Source organism: Austrofundulus limnaeus, unplaced genomic scaffold (genome assembly GCF_001266775.1).
Source record: "Austrofundulus limnaeus strain Quisiro unplaced genomic scaffold, Austrofundulus_limnaeus-1.0 Scaffold112, whole genome shotgun sequence".
NCBI classification, from domain to species: domain Eukaryota; kingdom Metazoa; phylum Chordata; class Actinopteri; order Cyprinodontiformes; family Rivulidae; genus Austrofundulus; species Austrofundulus limnaeus.
The window spans coordinates 843,017-849,244 of NW_013952514.1; the positions used below are offsets into that span (position 1 = coordinate 843,017).

The 6,228-nt window shown below is 36.4% G+C and overlaps 1 long non-coding RNA gene across 8 annotated transcripts in view; it reads left to right on the forward strand.

Moving 5' to 3' along the window:
* The window catches only part of LOC106521605 (uncharacterized), a 170,447-nt gene that overhangs the window by 134,454 nt on the left and 29,765 nt on the right, over positions 1-6,228 (forward strand). The gene's annotated exons all lie outside the window — the stretch shown is intronic.

Here is a 6,228-nt window from a genome sequence, read left to right on the forward strand (position 1 = left end):
CACACACACACACACACACACACACACACACACACACACCCACACAGCATATTATCTTTATGAGGTGTTATACACCAATGACCACCAACACAGGGTCTCAGTGTTCTCTAATCCACACTCGGCCTGAAAAGACTGTTCCATGCAATGGAGGGATTACATTGTTGGATTAATAGAAGTTTTAATTTGAGTCTTTGTTGGAGTCCTTGGCTATAACAATGGATGAGGAAAGAATACCAAAGCTTTTGTATAAACTGAAACATGGAACAACTTTTTTTTATTTCCTGCTTTACTTTAGGCCAATGTTTGTCAAAACGATTATCACTCTATTAGGAATTAGTCTTTCATTGTTATACATGAAATAAACAAAAAACATAGCAATCAAGTCCTAAAGAGCCCATAATATTTTTGGTGACCAGAGACATCCGGTAAAACATCACTAAACATTTTACTGTTTCTTTCTCAAACTCATATAAAATAAAAATCTGGTTGGTCCATATTCGTCAGGTCCTGGTGATATGAATAGTGGATGAATGAGGTTGACAGGCTGGGCAGCAGACAGAGAGGTACAATAGAACAAAGAACGTTAATGCCTAAACAAAGATACAGAAAATCCAAGTGGAAAACAAACTGTGACTTGGCCACAAATAGAGATAAACACAAGATCTAAGAATGAGCAAAAAATATAATAATTAAATAAAATAAAAAAACTCAAGGAATATACAGTATGTAAATGACAAAATGTATACACGTCTAATTGTATGAATTCTCTGTAAATTACATGGTTTTCCTCCATTTTGCAAGTATACGGACATATGGGGCAATCTTATGGATTTTTCAAATTTCACATATCTTTTCAAGAACTCAGCTTCAAGTTTATTTAACATTTAGAGCCTGTAGGATGTAAAACAATTACTAAATAAATAAAAATCAAAAACCATCTCCCTACCAACTCTGCCACCAAAAATACTGTAACGTCCCCACCTCTCGTCGTCCTCCTTTCTCTGCTCCCTGATTCCTCTTTTGTACAACATGTACTGTAGATTGATTGGTGGAGGCAGTAGTTGAAAGCACAACCATGAGGATGAGTTATGAGGACATTCAGGAGCACAACAAAATCTGCAAAAAGACATGGGTAAGAACTATAGCATTAGTTACAAAAAAATGTAAAGTTGGAGCAGGTTTGGTTGCCTTGTCACATTCAGTAATCAAATGGAAAAAAAAATTATCTCTGTCTTGTGTTTATCAAAATCATTTTAAAACTTGATCAGATCATTTTCAATGCCCTGATTGGTAAAACCTAAGAATTTAAGTAGGGTACACTTTTTTTCCCTTGATTGTTTTAGGTTTAATTTCAAAAAGTTTCAAAACACATTCTACCAACATGATCCATTGCCTTTATATTTATGGAATGTTGGTTGTTTGTGAAAAAGACCTTTGATATCTTAGTCAGCAAGACAGGTTTTCATGACAATGAGCTCAGAGGATTTACCAAAAGAGCTTAAACTCTTGAGAAGCCTTAAAAATTGAATTCAGACTACTTCAAAGTGATTGAAAAATGAATAGAAAAGATGAACTTCTCATGATCTAGAGAATATCACCTTGTTCTCAAGGCTTTAAAAAAATGATGATTACACCACTGACAATGACAACATGATAGATAATATGGGTTGGTGTACAGAATGACTGTGTGTAGCTGAAAAGAAACAAAAACTCAATATGTGTGAGTTTCTTTCTCAGCTGAACAGTGATTCCAAGTACACAGCTACAGCAAACACACAACCTTTATGGGTGATGGGGTGAAAAATTCTTGACTGGCTCAGTCAATAACTTGACAGTTGTGCTTTCAACTTGGTTAAAAGAAATAAATAAAATGGACTGAAGTTAGCAAGACCTCCCAGTAAGAAAATGCTAAAGAATGAAAAGGCACCTCATTCAATAATACACATTGAGCTTTAGATTTGTTGTTGTAGTATCCAGTTCCACTTGTCAAAGAAGTCGTTTAGACCTGGTGTCAACATGTGTTCTGGCTAATCCAGGCGCATTCAGACAACTCCATATAAATTTCAAGTGTTCACAACTAGAACTAAATATGTTTCCAAATGTGTCCTCAGTGAACCTTTATTATTGGCTCTCCATTACCTCTTCTGTTAGCCTTATTGTTTATTTTCAGCATTAGACTTAGAAATTCCCATTTCTACACTTGCATTAGTAACAAATGTACCAAACTTTAAAGATAAAAGATTCAAAATTTGAAACTTTCACCAACTAAACTGCAGCTATCAGATGATATTAGGGTATTACTTATATCACCAATCTAAGTCTTTCTTACAGAATTATTCACAGATCACCTATGAAGGCATTTACTTTATTTTTAAGGGCCTTACAGTATAGACTGCAATGAAAAAATACTGCATTACAATGTATAACAGCTGAACATGTTTGGTTTTCTAAAGCATCAAACTTTTCCAGAGACAAACACAGAGCTTATTAATCCAAATACTCCAAATGTTTTATGGAATGTAACTGAAAAACAAGTATACCATTGTATCTTCAGTGTTGGACTAGTACATTTGTTCTCTTCAAATATTAGTTATACTTATTTTTAAACTTTATATAACGCATCCCATTGAGATCTCAGATAACTTTTGCAAAAAAAAGGTGGGCCTGAAAACCGTCTAACATGCATATTTTTGGATTGTGTGAACATGCAATCTCAAGACTACAAGACCCCGGATCCGAACTAGAAATTGAACCCTGGACCTTTTTGCTGTGAGGCAATAGTGCTAACCACTAACCTGTTGTGCTTTCCATACATTTCATGGTTAATTGCTCCAGAATCCTCAATGGCAGGGGTGTCAAACTTATTTTCACAGAGGGCCACATGGGAATTATGGTGGCTGTCAAAAAGGCAGATAAAATTAACTTTGATGTTCCATGTTTAACTTTGACTTAACGTCATATTCCTTCTCTCATTGCTATGACTGAGCACCACTAACAAACAATAAGTGATCTTTATGTGGTATCTCCTGGATAGAAAAAGCATTTTAACATGTCCTCTTATAAACACTGAAAAGTAATACATGTATTACTGACTAAATGGGAAGTTTATGATACAGAAATACTATTAAAGTAAAAGTAAAAGACTTTTACTCATTGTTGGTTGTGGTGAGTAACTGCTGTTTTGAACTCTGAACTCTCCAACTTTCTTACAGGGAATTCCCATTTGAGTGGCATTCCACTTTTAATTTCACGACTTGTAAGTGGGACAATCCCGCTTCCCAGTACAACTGGGCTGCAGCAAAAGTAGCCAGTAAAAAATGCAGGTAAATGAAAATTTTGCACTGTGAGTTTTTCCGGCTACTGGCCAGTTTTGAACCCTGAGGATCGCCCTCTAGTGGTGAGATTCCATCATTTTGCAGGTAAAATTATCAACATGAATTATAGTTCATAGTCAATGTTGGCTTTAAAGCAGCATATGCTTATTTTAAGACATGATTACTTTTTTGAAGCTCTCGCAGATCACATAAAATGCCATGGCGGGCCAGAGTTGGCTTGCAGGTCTTGAGTTTGAGGCATGTGCTTCATAGCATTTTTTGCAGAAAACTCATTGCGTGAACTTTTCAAATTGCCTGTCAGTTAGCGGTCATTTAACAAAGTTACCTATGGTGGATTATTTAGGTTTATTGCTTTAAGACTTTTAGTTTAAATCTTTTTAAGAAACCCCTAGTTGAAGTTGAATAGGACTTCACGGCACTTAAAAAAGTTGTTTAAAGTATTCAAAGTTTTTTTTAGATTTACTGACTTCTCACTGAATGCCTTTGAACTTTTACCTGCATCATTCTGATTAGTGATTTATTTAAATCAGAACTGAATCAGGCCTACGTGTTTTACCTTTCATCCATTAACTTTTTTTAACAGTGTTCAAATGGAAGTTATGATCCTTTAAAATATAGTTTAAGCTTTTATTGCACTGACTGTATACATGTTAAATAACAGCAGGGAAGCTAAAAAAAAATCAGTGATGGCAAAACTGAACTTCTTAAACTAAAACAGGTTCCCATGCTGGGACAGAGCTCCACTTGATATGAAGAGAGTTGCGAAGATAAAACGTTTTTAGCTGTGCATTGGGATGTGCTTCAAAATCACCAAATTGGGGCATCCTCGTTGATATGGAGATGCTTTTGGCAAGGAGAAATGGCACGCCTTGAGATTATGCTAAAAAATACACATTTGAAACAAAATCTGATGCTATGCAGCAGAGGAAATTGGGGCTAAATTGGGACATTCTACCAACTTAAGCTAATTGAGCTCTTGCTATTGTTGGGGTTAGGCAGGGTGACAGACAGATTGGAAAGGGCCGACACATGTTTTTGGAGTTTAAAATTCAAATGCTCTTCATGTGTGAATACAGACACCTGGGGTAATCAACTGGCTCAGTTTGTGTGTGTGTGTGTGTGTGTGTGTGTGGTTTGAATTTACCCATAAGCCTCTCTGCCCCTGCCTGTCTTGCTTTTAGGATCTTTCATTCATTTCTAGTGTCACATCTGATGTCATGTTTGCAGAATGATGAGGATTCAATCTGGTTTCTAAAAAAAATAAGTGTAATATTGCCATTTTTAAAAAGTGTATATTCTGAGGCAGATTTATTTCTGTTTGAGCTCCTGGGTACGGTTGATCTTAGTGCTATTAAAAATTCATTCACTGGTAATACCCTCCCACCCGTCCTTCTCCATCTCCCTTCTCTTGTCTCCCTCCCTCTGTTCATGGAGCGTTCATATTCTCAATGGTATCTCTGTTTCTTTGTGTCAGTTCACTACATTTTATTGGCACAGGGTGTGATTCATCTTCTCTATCTGTCTTTGTTCATTTTATCCCCACTTTCACTCCGTGTTTCCATCCTCTTGCTTCTCTCCCCCCCCCAAAAAAAAAATCTGGCATGGAGCTAAGACAGAAGAGCGCCTGCTGCTTTTCTGACACACTCTTCCTCTCCTAAATCAAAACCAACTGAGGCAAAATCAGGTTATTACCTTAGCTGCGTTTCTTCACTCTCTTCCTTTCACCTCTTTCTTACTTTTTTTTTCACTTAAGGTCTATGAAATTTTACACTTTCAAAAGAAAGGCCAGCTGCTCAGTGAGACGAACGGGTGTGAGCTGGATTTGAAAGGGGATTGCTGCATAAATAAGCCAGAAAAAAATAAATACTGAAGTGTGAGATGGATGTCTGACAGGGTCTGACTGCGTGTGCTTGTGTTTGTCTGCATATCCTTGTTTCAAAGAATACACTTCATGCCCCTCAAATACACAGTTCTATTATGTGTGGGTGTGCCTAGTTTCAGATCGTAAAAAAATGTGATGTTTTTTTTTAAACCGTCTTTCATACAAGGAAGAAAAATAAGCACAGAGACCACAATGTTTATCGGCCAGGGATGCAGAGGAAGGTCCATGTGGTCTGCAAATGAAACCTATAGAAAGTTGAAACATAGACAGGAAAAAACAGATTCGAGAATTTAGAAGAAAATCCAAGTAATTTAAAACGAGTCGCAGGACGTGGGCTGAAAGGAAGGGAAGATGAAAGAGGAAGTTTTAAAGGTTAAGACGGATTGAGTGATGGTAAAACTAGAGAAAGTGGTGATTTTAAATAGATTCAAGACTGCACTGAAGTGATGGATTGATGAAAAGCGCCTGTTATAAATAGAACATGGTAATGAGTTAAAGGAGGAGTTCAAAGAAAAAAATAAATAAAAAGAGCATAAACAGCAAGGCAAGTGGACAGACACAACCCTGAGTGAAGATGAATGATGAAGCTAGAAGGATAGATGTTTTAGTTATTGATGGTCAGCAATGATGATGGATGAAATAATGATTGGAGGCGGTAAGGTAGAGGTTGTAAACAAATCCTAATATTCTCATAACAGGAGAAAATCTGCAGGAGGTAAATAAACAGCAAAACTGAACCAAAACAAATAATAATAAAAATCAGGAACAAAATAAATGTTGAAAGACTGCTACTTTATTTGTACTTATTCCAAATTCTTAAAGTCTGTGTTCGTTTTGTGGGGAGAGTTTTAAAACTTGTATGGAACAGGCAAGATCAAAGGTCAACATTTTTGTGTGTTCATGTGCTGTAGGCTACGTTCACACTGCAGGCAAATCCGACCCAAATCCGATTTTTTTGACCCATCTTGACTCATATCCGATTTTTTTATGACAGTCTGAACGAGACAAATC